Source organism: Pipistrellus hanaki, assembly GCF_964339955.1.
Source record: "Pipistrellus hanaki genome assembly, chromosome: 2".
NCBI classification, from domain to species: domain Eukaryota; kingdom Metazoa; phylum Chordata; class Mammalia; order Chiroptera; family Vespertilionidae; genus Pipistrellus; species Pipistrellus hanaki.
This window is the reverse complement of record NC_140504.1, coordinates 110,915,619-110,929,468: the sequence shown is the minus strand read 5'-3', so window position 1 is coordinate 110,929,468 and position 13,850 is coordinate 110,915,619.

The window sequence follows — 13,850 nt, the reverse complement described above, 5'->3', positions numbered from 1 at the left end:
TTCCTTCCTTCCTTCCTTCCTTCCTTCCTTCTTTCCTTCCTTCCTTCCTTCCTTCCTTCCTTCCTTCCTTCCTTCCTTCCTTCCTTCCTTCCTTTCTTTCTTTCTTTCTTTCTTTCTTTCTTTCTTTTTTTCTTCTCTTCTTCCAATATTAAACATTTTGTTTAAAAAAAACTTATTTTTGACTAAAGAGTGCATAAAAATAATAATCCCACCATCTTGCTGCTTATAAAATTTTTTTAAAAAGAATTTCATCAGCATTGTATGCATTTAAGTACTATTGTATGTTTTTCATAAATGCGGGGGGGGGGGAGTTGGCTGCTCTTGGCTACTTCCCCTCTTTTTTCTACTCATAAACAGTACTATCTCCCAACTGCATGTTCCTTCAGGTACCCGTTCAGAGGTACCCTATGCTGGCTGTCTACCAAAATGAGCAAAACCATTCAAGAAATATAGATCATCACCCCAAAATGTTACAATATATGGAAGTGCTTTGTTTTTTTATGAACTTTCAATGCAAGGTAAATTTGTGCAGAATAAAAGCAACTTCATTGGTTTAGAAACTTTGGGTCTACATTCTTGATCCTCCTGAATTGCTATCTGAGTTTCAATTTTTAAATTAAAAGCTCTCTGGAGATCTAGTTACCGTGGGACATAGAACTGGAGACATATTAAGGAATTAATATAACACTTGAATGTTTTGCGGAACAAAACAGGCATGTGATTGCTTTGTGGGTTGGCAGCTTCGTTGAGAGTGAGCAATAAAGTAAAATGTTTTCTGAACATATATATATATTGTTTTCTGAACACACACACACACATGTGTGTGTGTGTGTGTGTGATTTGTCATTATAACTGTAGTTATGAGGTTATTACAAGCCAACTTTTGTAAGTTATTTTTATAAGTTTGTAAAATAAGCTGCTTATAAGGGTTACCCAAAAAGAGTTACTAAGTGGTTGAAACAGAGGTAGAAAGGAGACTTATTTGTACAGTAAACTATTTTATAACTTTTGGGTTCTATATTATGTCCTAGTAATTACGTTCTTAAAATAAATAAAATGTTTTTTCAAAAATTGTAAAATATGACTTTGCTCAACTCTATGCAAATAAATTTGAAAACTTAAAGAAATAAAATAAAATAAATGATTTTCTTGGAAAATGTAAAATACCAAAACTGGCCTCAGAAGAGTAGAAACTTTAAGTAGAACATAGTAGAAAACGAGCTAATTAGTAGGCCTGTTTACAAGGAAATGCAGAAGACTGTATCTATTCTGTTAACTTAGAGTGAAAAACTAGACACATACTGTCTCTAAGGCCACAGAAGTGCCTGCTAAGTCCTCTGAGGATGGGAATGGCACTGATGTGGACAGAGAGGGGAGGAAGAGTTTGTATAAAATCCCTTTTGAACCTACATAATTTTATATGTGTGAATATAATCTAGTTTGAGTTGGGTGGTTTTCCTTGTACTCCTTCCATGTAACCATGCACTGTGCTAAGTAGGTTAGCATATTCCTCCTTCATTAGATAGGATAAAAAGCATTATCTCTTTATTACCACACTAGAGGCCCTGTGTATGAAAATTGATGCACTGAAACAGGGGGAGGGGGCCCTCAGCCTGCTCTGCCTCCTCTCATAGTCCAGGAGCACTCAAGGGTAGGAGGTGACCTGGTGATCAGGGGAAGGCAACACCCCGATCTGCTGCCACTGCTGGCAGCGCAAACCTCAGCCAGCCCTGGTTACCTGAGCCTTGGGCAGCCTTGGGAGGCTGAACAGCTGACATCTGAGACTTGCCTGCACCTCGGGTCAGCCCTGGGTGGCTGGGGAGCTGAGGTGACTGGGGGATTCCAGAGGCAGACATGTGGAGCGGCTGGACCCACCTGGGGACAGGCCCAGCTGTACCGCACGCCTGTCACCCTGGCAGGGATGAGGGAACTGGGAGCTGCCATCTTGTGGCTATGGGTGCCACCATCTCTGAGGGCATGGCAGTCAATTAGCATATCCTTGTCTTATTGGCTCTGGTGTTGCCATTTTGTGAGGGTCAATTAGCATATTCCCTCTTTATTAGATAAAATAAAACATCTTGGAGAATTAAGGATTACAATACTCCCAGCGGTAATCTGGTGACTGTGTGCTTTCTAGTGGATATTCATCATAGATACATTAATTGATGGCTTTGGGTTTCAAATATAAATTACTAGTATGTATTTTTTATGTATGTACAAATTTATACTGGGAAGTTAATCATATACCAAAAAATAAATTGGTGATTGAAAATAAAAGCAGATATGTTATTTTTTGAACTTGGAGCTAAAATAGTATGAAGCCAATTACCCATGCTGAAGGTTAAAACTTATTGTAACTTCACAGCCCAAATGAATAGTACTGAATTTTACTAAATACTTTTAATTATAAGAAGGGATAGTGTTGGATTACTTTTAGGTATATTTATCTTGACACTTCAAAGAACAAAATAAATAACTTATTGGGCTAACTTTGTTTTTCAATTAATAGACTTAATTTTTAGAGCAGTTTTAGGTTTACAGAAAACTGAGAAGAGTGTACAGATAATTCTCATAAACCCTCTACCCCCATAGTTTTCCCTACTATTAACATCTTACATTGGTATGGTACATTGGTTACAATCAATGAACCATTTTATATCCACTATGCATTATTCTGTTGACAAGCACATAACATCATGTATCCCCCATTATAGTATCAGACATAGATAGTTTCACTGCTCTAATATGTCCCATGGATTCATCCTTCTTCTCTCCCCAAACCTCTGGCAACTACTGATATTTTTTTTTTACTGTGTACATGATTTCATCTTTTCCAGACTGTCATATATTGTATAGACTCATACAGTGTGTAGCCTCTTAAAACCAGCTTCTTTCATTTAGTAATATGCATTTAAAGTTCTTCCATGTCTTTCATAGCTTGATAGCTTATTTCTTTTTATTCTTAAATTGAGGACATATGCACCTCAGCAAAATCATCAGGGAACTTTGAGGAACAGGATTTATTGCCCACAGGTTCTGCAGGGTATGTGGCATGCCTCAGGGCCACACAGAGGGGCCACTGGTAGAGAGAGAGGGATGGAGTGCAGACCTCAGGCTCTGTCATTGTTACGTCGGGTGGAAGGGAAGGGGGCCTAGGGTTTTAAGGGTTCACTCTTCATTAACAAGTTCAAAATGTAAGAGTGGGAATTAGGGCATGGAAAGGAAAAAGCAGCATCACTCAAGTGGCCAGTTATTTATGTGGTCCAGGCTTTCTAAAAAGAGAACTTAACAGGTGGGATTGCCTGGTGCCTCATCTAGCTGTGTGCTAATAGCTGGAATTTGTGTAACCAAGATTATGCCTTTGATACGAATGCCTGGGCAATCTAAACTTTAATATCAGGCATTTACACCACAGCATGAGCCTGCTGGACCCCCTGAAAGAACCACTTACATACTTTACTGCACCATTTTTCATTTTCACCAGCAGTAAAGACTTTCTGCTTCTTCACACTTTGACCAATACTTGGTGTAGGTGTTTTTATTTTAGCTATTCTAATGAGTGCTCATTTTAATTTGATTTCCCTGCTGACATATGCTGTTGAGCATCTTTTCATGGGCTTATTTGCCATCTGTGTTTCTTCTTTGGAAAAGTGATTGTTCAGATGTTTTGTCCATTCTTTTAGTCAGTTACTTACTTTCTTATTGTTGAATTTTAATAATTCTTTGTATATTTTGGTTCCACCAGACTCTTTTGCAGATCAGTTTTTAATTTTAAATGAAGTTACACTTGCAATTTTATCTCTTTTATAGATGAAGCTCTTGGTGTGTCACATCTTTATATAATTTTTCATTGTATTTCCTTTTTTTCTTGTGGACCATCACTTGACTATATTGTGAGTTTATTTTTGAGCTCTCTATTCTGTTCCATTATTTTATTTTTCTACTCTCTCACCAATCAACACTATCTTGATTATTGTAGCTTTAGAGTAAGTCTTGAAGTTGTGTAACTAACTCAGTTTTAAGCATTTTTTTGTTTGTTGCAGATTACAATAGCCAGGTGTACAATTATATTTCATCTTTAAAATTGTGTGGACAAAGAAATAATATATATTTTATTTATTTATTTATTTATTTATTTACATATTTTATTGATTTTTTTTTTCCCCTCTCCCTCCCTCCCACACATCCCCTTCCTCCCCAGAGTTTTATGCCCATTGGTTGTACTTATATGCATGTATACAAGTCCTTTGGTTGATCTCTTATCTCCCCCAGATCTCCCCGCTGTAATTTTACAGTCTGCTTGTTGCTTTATTGTCTATATATCTATCTTTTGGTTTGTCACTTTATAATATTTTTTAATATCCACAAATGAGTGAGGCCATGTGGTATTTCTCTTTCATTGGCTGGCTTATTTCACTCAGCATGATGTTCTCTAGTTCTATCCAGGTTGCTGCAAATGATGAGAATTCCTTCTTTTTTATGGCAGCATAGTATTCCATTGTGTAGATGTACCACTGTTTTTTTATCCAATCATCTGCTGACAGGCACCTAGGCTGTTTCCAGATTCTAGCTATTGTAGATTGTGCTGCTATGAACATAGGGGTGCATATATCCTTTCTGATTGGTGTGTCTAGTTTCTTGGGATATATTCCTAGGAGTGGGATTACTGGGTCAAATGGGAGTTCCATTTTCAGTTTTTTGAGGAAACTCCACACTGTTCTCCACAGTGGTTGCACCAGTCTGCATTCCCACCAGCAGTGCACGAGGGTTCCTTTTTCTCTGCAACCTCGCCAACACATGTCCTTTGTTGATTTGCTGATGTTGGCCATTCTGACAGGTGTGAGATGGTACCGCATTGTTGTTTTGATTTGCATCTCTCAGATAATTAGTGACTTTGAGCATATTCTCATGTGCCTTTTGGCCTTCCTTCTATCCTCTTTTGAAAATATTCTATTTAGGTCCGTTGCCCATTTTTTAATTGGATCATTCATCTTCCTTTTATTTAGTTGTATAAGCTGTTTGTAGATGTTGAAGATTAAACCTTTATCAGTGGTAACATTTGCAAATATGCTCTCCCACACAGTGGGCTTTCTTGTTGTTTTGTTGATGGTTTCTTTTGCTGTAAAAAAGCTTTTTATTTTGATGTAGTCCCATTTGTTTATTTTCTCTTTAGCATCCATTGCCCTAAGGGCAGTATCAGTGAAGAATTTCTTTTGGCATATGTCTGAGATTTTGTTGCCTGTGGATGCTTCTAGTATTTTTATGGTTTCCCATCTGATGTTTAAGTCCTGTATCCATTTTGAGTTTATTTTTGTGTATGGTGTAAGTTGGTGCTCTAGTTTCATTCTTTTGCATGTATCTGTCCAATTTTCCCAACACCATTTATTGAAGAGACTGTCTTGACTCCATTGTATATTCATGCCTCCTTTGTCAAATACTAATTGAGCATAGTGATTTCGGTTGATATCTGGGTTCTCGATTCGATTCCATTGATCTATATGTCTGTTTTTGTGCCAGTACCAGGCTGTTTTGAGGACAGTGGCTTTGTAATACAGTTTGAAGTCTGGTATTGAGATCCCTCCTACTTTACTCTTCTTTCTCAGGATTGCTGTGGCTATTCGGGGTCTTTTATTGTTCCAAATGAACTTTTGGAGAGTTCTTTCTATGTCAGTGAAATATGCCGTTGGTATTTTAATGGGAAGTGCATTGAACCTATAGATTGCTTTAGGAAGTATGGACATTTTGATGATGTTGATTCTACCAGTCCATGAACATGGTATGTTCTTCCATCTGTTTACATCTTCCTTTATCTCTTTTTTCAGTGTCGTGTAGTTTTCCGCGTATAGGTCCTTTAATTCCTTAGTTAAGTTAATTCCTAGGTATCTTAATTTTTTTGGTGTGATGGTAAATGGAATTGCTTTTTTAGTCTCTGTTTCTATAAATTCGCTGTTGGTGTATAGAAATGCCATAGATTTCTTGGCGTTAATTTTGTATCCTGCTTCATTGCCAAATTCATTTATTAAGTCTATTCGTTTTTTGATGGAGTCTTTTGTGTCTTTTTTTTTTATGTACAATATTATGTCATCTGCAAATAAGCATAATTTTACTTCTTTGTTTCCAATTTGGATGCCTTTTATTTCCTCTTCCTGTCTAATTGCAATGGCTAGTACTTCCAGTACTATGTCAAAGAGGAGTGGCGATAGTGGGCATCCCTGTCTTGTTCCTGTTCTTAGAGGGAATGGTTTTAGTTTTTGCCCATTGAGTATGATGTTGGCTGTGGGTTTATCATATATAGCTTTTATTATGTTGAGGTATGATCCTTGTACTCCCACCTTGTTGACAGTTTTTATCAGGAAAGGGTGTTGGATTTTATCAAATGCTTTTTCTGCATCAATTGATATGACTATATGATTTTTATCTTTCAACTTGTTTATGTGATGTATCACGTTTATTGATTTGCGGATATTGTACCAACCTTGCATTCCTGGAATAAATCCAACTTGGTCATGGTGTATGATCTTTGTGATGCTCTGCTGGAGCCGATTTGCTAGAATTTTGTTGAGGATTTTGGCATCTAAGTTCATGAGGGATATTGGCCTGTAATTCTCTTTCATTGAGTTGTCTTTATCTGGTTTTGGTATTAGGGTGATGCTGGCTTCATAGAAGGAATTTGGAAGTGTTCCTTCCTCTTGAATTTTTTGGAATAGTCTGAGGAGGATAGGTTTTAGTTCTTCCTTGAATGTTTGGTAAAACTCTCCTGTGAAGCCATCTGGCCTTGGGCTTTTGTTTGCTGGAAGCTTTTTGATGACTGTTTCAATTTCTTCCCAAGTCACTGCTCTATTGAGATTTTTAGATTCTTCCTGATTGAGTTTTGGAAGGTTGTATTTTTCTAGGAACATGTCCATTTCCTCCAGGTTGTTCAGTTTGTTGGAATAGAGTTGTTCCTAGTATTTTGTAACAATCCTTTATATTTCCGCGGGGTCTGTTGTTACTTCAACTCTTTCGTTTCTGATTTTGTTTATTTGAGTCCTCTCTCTTTGTTTCTTGGTTAGCCTGGCTAGAGGTTCATAAATCTTGTTTATTCTTTCAAAGAACCAGCTCTTGGTTTTGTTGATCTTATGTATTGTTTCTTTGGTCTCTATGTCGTTTATGTCCGCTCTGATTTTTGTTATTTCCTTCCTTCTGCTTACACTGGGCTTTTCTTGTTGCTCTTTTTCTAACTCTTTGAGTTGTAGAGTTAAATCATTTGTTACCATTTTTTCTTGTTTTTTGCAATAGGCTTGTAGGGATATGAACTTCCCTCACAAAACTGCTTTTGCTGTGTCCCATAGATTTTGGATAGTTGTGTTTTCATTGTCATTTGTTTCCAGGATGTTTTTAATTTCTTCCTTGATTTCTTTGGTAATCCAGTCCTTGTTTAATAGCATGCTGTTTAGTCTCCATGCGTTTGATTTCTTTGGATTTTTTTCATTGTAGTTAACTTCCAGTTTTATGCCACTATGATGTGAGAAGATGCTTGATATGATTTCTATCTTCTTGAATTTGAAGAGACTTTGCCTATGTCCCAAAATGTGGTCTATCTTTGAGAATGTCCCATGTGCGCTTGAGAAGAATGTATATTCTGTGGCTTTGGGGTGGAATGTTCTGAAGATGTCGATTAATTCCATCTGGTCTAGCGAGTCATTTAGGATTGATATTTCTTTGCTGATTTTTTGTTTAGATGATTTTTCAAAGGGTGACAGTGGGGTATTAAAATCTCCTACTATGATTGTATTGCTATTAATCTCTCCCTTAATGTCCTCCAGCAGTTTTTTTACATATTGGGGTGCTCCCGTATTGGGTGCATATATATTTACCAGTGTTATTTCTTCTTGTTGGATTGCTCCCTTTAGTATTATGAAGTGGCCTTCATTATCTCTTATTATGTCCTTCACTCTGAGATCTAATTTGTCAGATATAAGTATTACTACCCCAGATTTTTTTTCCATTTCCATTCGCCTGGAAAACTTTTTTCCATCCCTTCACCCTCAGTCTGTGTGCATCTTTTTTCTGAGGTGGGTTTCTTGTAGACAACAGATATATGGGTCTTGTTTTCTTATCCAATCCGTTACCCTATGTCTTTTGATTGGAGCATTTAGACCATTTACATTTAAAGTTATTATTGATAGATACTTATTTGACGCCATTTTTATTCTATACCCCTGTGTTCCTTCTTTGCTTTCTATTTCTTTAATTTTACAGTAGACCCTTTAGAATTTCTTGCATTGCTGGTTTGGTGGAGATAAATTCCCTTAGTCTGTTTTTGTCTGTGAAGCTCCTGATTTCACCTTCACTTTTGATTGATAGCCTTGCTGGGTACAGTATTCTTGGATTCAGACCCTTCCTTTGCATGACTTTGTATATTTCATCCCATTCCCTTCTGGCCTGATAAGTTTCTGTGGAGAAATCAGTTGCTAGTCTGATGGGGGTTCCTTTATATGTAACTTTCTGTCTCTCTCTGGCTGCTTTTAAAATTCTTTTTTTGTCATTGGTATTTGCCAGCTTAATTATAATGTGCCTAGGGGTCGGTTTTCTGGGGTTCATTTTGCTTGGGATTCTGCGAGCATCTTGGATTTGTGTGGGTTTTTTCTTCTCAATCTCAGGAAAGTTTTCTGTCATTATTTCTTGAAATACGTTTTCCATGTCTTCCTCAATTCCCTTTCCTTCTGGAACCCCTATTATTCTAATATTGTTTTGTTTTGTATTGTCCCAAAGTTCCCTTAGACTTTCCTCTTGTTTTTTAATTTATTTTTCCAGAAGCTGTTCTAATTGGGTATTTTTTTCCATCTTGTCTTCTAGCTCACTGATGCGGTCCTCTGCTTCTTCTAATCTACTCTTGATGCTTTCTATTGAGTTCTTTACAGTAGCAATGTCATTTTTCATTTCTTCTTGGTTCTTCTTCATTTCCTCTTGGGTCTTACTCATATTGTCAAATTTGTCTTCCATTCTTTTTAGCCATCTTATGATCATTACTTTGAATTCTTGCTCTGGTAGGTTGCTTGACTCTATTTCGTTTACTTCCTTTTCTGGTGAAGTCTGCTTTTCTTTCATTTGCGGACTGTTTTTTGGTCTCCCCATGATCTAGGATGTCTGGTTGTGTAGTTCTCTCTCTCCTGCTTTGATTTAAAGGCACAAAATACAACACAACCAGGTACAACACACAAGGCACTGAATAGAAATGTGTTTGCGATATTAATAACCACCAATAATGGTGACTGGAACTCAGCTAACAAAAATATACAATCAAACAAAAAGCATAGGCAAATCAATCTTATAAAAAAAAGCATACAACTTCAGTATAGTTAACATTCAACATACAACTTCAAAGAGTTAGAGAGAAAGACTGTTTTTTTGTTTTGTTTTGTTTTGTTTTTAGGACAACTGCGAGGGAGGTGTGAATGGGCTTGGAGCAGGTAGTTGGAAATTAGATATATACAAGTAGGTTGAAATTTTAGGAGGGGGTAGACAGAAGGAATGGGGAAAATCTAGAGCAGGAAAGGGTTAAGATAAATGGGGTACCAAAGGAAAAGATCAGAAAGAGGGTGAAGGCATAAAGGTAGGGTTGAGATAGAATAAAGCATTGGGGAAGGAAAAATAGATAAAGACTGTAGAACAGTAATCCTGAAATAAAAAAAATATCTATATAATCAAATGAAATAAAAATAATAAAAATAAACAAAAGAAAATAAGATGAAAAAGGTAAATTAATAGTAGTAATAATGTTGATTACATATACAATGTAATAATTATAAAGATAAAATCAAGTGAGGAAAAAGAAAAAAAAATAGTTTCTTGAGTAAACATTGCAAATAATGAAAACAAAAATAAAAAACAAAAATTTAAAAATTTAAAAAAATAATAAAATTTCAAAAATTTAAATAAAATTTGCAGTAATGAAGGTCATTCTCTTCCTCTATTGTTATGGTCCAGTCCTGATTTTTAGGCAGGTTTTGCTTTGTTTTTATTACACTAGAGTCAATTTGTGAATTAGCCTCTGTGGGCAGTGTTTCTGGGTTGACTTCCCAGACTCTAGCATCACCAGCTTTTTTTTTTTTTTTTTTTTTGTCCTCTCTGAAGCAGGAACTACTGAGGGGGCGGGAGGGGGCAGGTCCGAGCAACTACAATCTCTGGAAACTCTCCGATATCCCTCTGAGTCAGATCCAAAAGTGTTGCTCTTTAGATATCTCCCCTGTTAGGAGCCCCGTCCACTTTCAAGGGTGACACCCGCCCAACAGCGGGGGCTTCTACTTTTAATCACCGCCCTTGTCCTCCATCTTCAGCGTGCTCTGTGCGTGCAGGCTTTTTGTCTTTTCCGCGAGCACTCTCCACCCTCTCCCCACGAAATCTGACATTTTCGCTGAGCAGTGGGGCACTCCAGTGCAGCCAGGTGTTCGCGCCGCCTGGGATCCGCGTTCTGAGGGTCACAGCTGCTTGGTGGTCGCTGCGGCTGTGGATATTCAGGCCTCTGACACGATCCTATCTTCCTCTCAAGATGGCGAGGTTTCCCCGTCCAAGCCGGTAGGTACCTCCAGGTAGGGAAGTAGCCCGCGTGGGTGCTTCCCTGTGAGGGGCACCTCTGTTAGGGGCCCCCCCAGCAGTTTCTTCTGGTGTTCGCTGTCTCCCAGCTTGCTAATGAACACTCACAGCACAAGACCATCAGTTGCTCTCTCTTTATGCTTCAGGAGAGGGCTCAGAATCCGCCCATCTATTCTTCCGCCATCTTCTACTTTTCAAGAAATAATATTTTTAAAACAACAAATGTGTATTCTCTTTGAGCAATTAGGGATAATTAGACTGCTATTGTCTTTTGATTTTACTAACTTAAATTTTTAAAACAACATATCTCCTCAAAAAAAAATAAAAGGTCTGTCATTTTAAGTCTTGACTTCTTAAGACTTAAAGTATGAAGTGAGCACAGGTTGATCCCATCTTATCCTTTTATTAGTATAATATAAGATCAGATCTTAGTATAATATAAGATCGGATCTTAGTATAATATAAGATCGGATCTTATATTATACTAATAAAAGGATAATATGCTAATTAGACCGGGTGACCGGACATTTTCTGGACTTCCAACTTCCTTCTGGACAGTTAGGGGGTCACCAAGCTAGCAGCGAGGCAGATAGGGAGCAACCAGGCCAGTAGAGGAGGGGCAGTTGTGGGGCGGGGGGGAGGTGGCCAGGCTGTCAAGGGGCAGTTGGATAGCCAGGATGCCGGAAGGGGGAGATATGGGGGGAGGCCAGGCCAGCCAGCAGGGAGGAAGTTGGGAGATATCCAGGTAGGAGGCAGGCAAACAGTTAGGAGCCGGTGATCCCAGATTGTGAGAGGGATGTCTGACTGTCCATGCGGGATCGGGTCTAAACTGGCAGTCAGACATCCCCCCAAGGGATCTGTGATTGGGGAGGGTGCAAACTGATTTGAAGGACCCCCCCTAACTCCCCCTCCCCTGTGCACGAATTTTGTGCACCAGGCCTCTAGTCTATAACAATAAAAGCATGATATGCTAATTAGACCAGGCAGCCAAATGACCTTCCACACGTCATTCTGGACGAAACCATGGTGGTGGGGGTTGATCAGGCAGACAGGCAGAGTGGAAAGTAATGCTAGTGAAAACCACATTTTTATTAAAAGTTGAATAAGTTTGCCATATACTTTTAAGCTAATAAGATTTTCAAAAAAAGAATATTTCTCAATTCTATTTTAGAAAAAAATATATATTTATATACAGAAAAAGTCTGAAGGGCTTATGGAGAAATTTTGCTGTACACTTTCCACCCACACACATGCACTCTTCAGATTCTTGGTAACTACCTTGCTTTCTTGGGTCACAACAAATGGGAAGCTTCCACCTCCTGTTCCAGTGGTGGATCCTTCAGCGACTTGACCCAATTCTTACTCTCCTGACCATAGATCTTGGTTCAGGGGTGGACCAGGGCTTTTTTGTCTGAGTTTTCTTAGAAAAGACTTTCAGTTTCTGCTGGGCTTAAGCCTGGATGCATGGAGCCTGGGAAACCTCTGCAACCATCTTGTGACCATAACGGGCAGCATGCTGCCTGGACAGAGTTGAACAGGAAATAGAAAGAAACTGGGTCTTGAATCTTGGCTTTATCATTTGTGCTGATGCAGCGAAGGTCAAATATCACCTGAAGCACAATCTCTGGATTTTTCTACCGTGTTTCCCTGAAAATAAAACATCCTCCGAAAATAAGACCTACTTACAGGTTCCTTGTGAGTGAAATATAAGGCATCCCCCGAAAATAAGCACACACCCCCCCCCCCCAGGCTCTGTCTCAGAATGAAAATTAATTTACCATAAACTGGTCTCTAGGGCCATGGAAATTAATGACTACATTGAAAATAGAATGGAGAGAAATCAGCGTGGAAACTTTGTGAAACCTAAACTTCAAGAAGTTGTGACTTGGGTGAAGAATTCATGGGAGAAAGTCACTGACAGTTGCATTGCAAATGCACTGTGAGCAGGCTACCTTGACAAGAAGTACTCATTTAAAGACAGTGCTATTGCTAAACATGAGAGATTTGGTCCACTGATTCTGAAAATAATGGAGTCACAAGAAATTCACCATGAAATTTAGGAATTGGATTGTTATGATGATGTTCCAGAAAATGATGACCTGATTGTCATTGAATAAGTGAGTAAATTCTTGATACTGTAGGATTCACAGTTTGTCTGGTTTGTGTTGACAACTACCGTACTACTATACCGTATACAGGTAATAAATTTCCTTTATTTTTATTTAACAATAAATGTGTACCATATTCTTCTTCATGGAAAAATAAGACATCCCCTGAAAATAAGACCTAGCGCATCTTTGGGAGCAAAAATTAATATAAGACACTGTCTTTTTTGGGGGGAAACAGGGTAATTGATAAAGGCACTCTGAGTGATTTTTTTCTTATTGTAACAAAAATAGATCTGTTATTCAAAAACAAACAAACAAACAAATAAAAAAACATTCAAACTAATAAGGCACCAATATGCTACGATGACTATCTCTAAATTTTAAAATGTATTTTATTCATCTGTATTTTAAAATAATTTCACAAAGTATATATTTTTAAATTTTGAAGTAATCTATTTCTGAATGTACAAAGTTATTATGTGAAAATATCCCAGGCTTTGTATAATCCACAGTAATTTTCTTTAACTTAATATTTTAGTAGGTTTTGGTTGTCTTTAAACTCTTGGCTCTCAGGTGTTCTTATAGACAAATGAACAAGTGCCCCTTACCAGCTTGGTTTTAGTGATTTCACATCTTGCCATTAAGCCAACAAATTTGAGTGGGTTATTTTTATTTATAGAAGGTTTCATACTTATAGACACATTTTTCATCACTGATGCACAGGAGTTGTTGGAGTTTTCTCTTCTGTTTTGTCACTTCCTCATCATCCTGGCTGTTCTTCCCAAAGTCCCCACAGATCAACTCTTGCTTTCTTTAAAATCATTTTGAGGAGAAAAGAGACATTAACATGCAAACACTCAGCCCAAAAGCTGTTTTGCAGAGTGTGAAGCCTTCTCCCACTTCCAGGAGCAGAGGACAGCTTTATCCCAAGGACCACCAGGAGCCCTGCACCCTAATGTTTTGTTCTGCCCTATGCTACTGGGCCTCATTTCTTCTAGATTTCTCCTAAGCTCCGCACCCTACTGATGCCCGTCCAGGACCAGTGTAGAGTAGTGAGGGATATTGCTGGACTGTGATCTGTGACTAGAAAGGAGCCTAGGACACCCATGCTGCGGAGCAGTGAAAAACATAAATTGGAAATGTTCTGTCACTATTCTAATCTCAGAG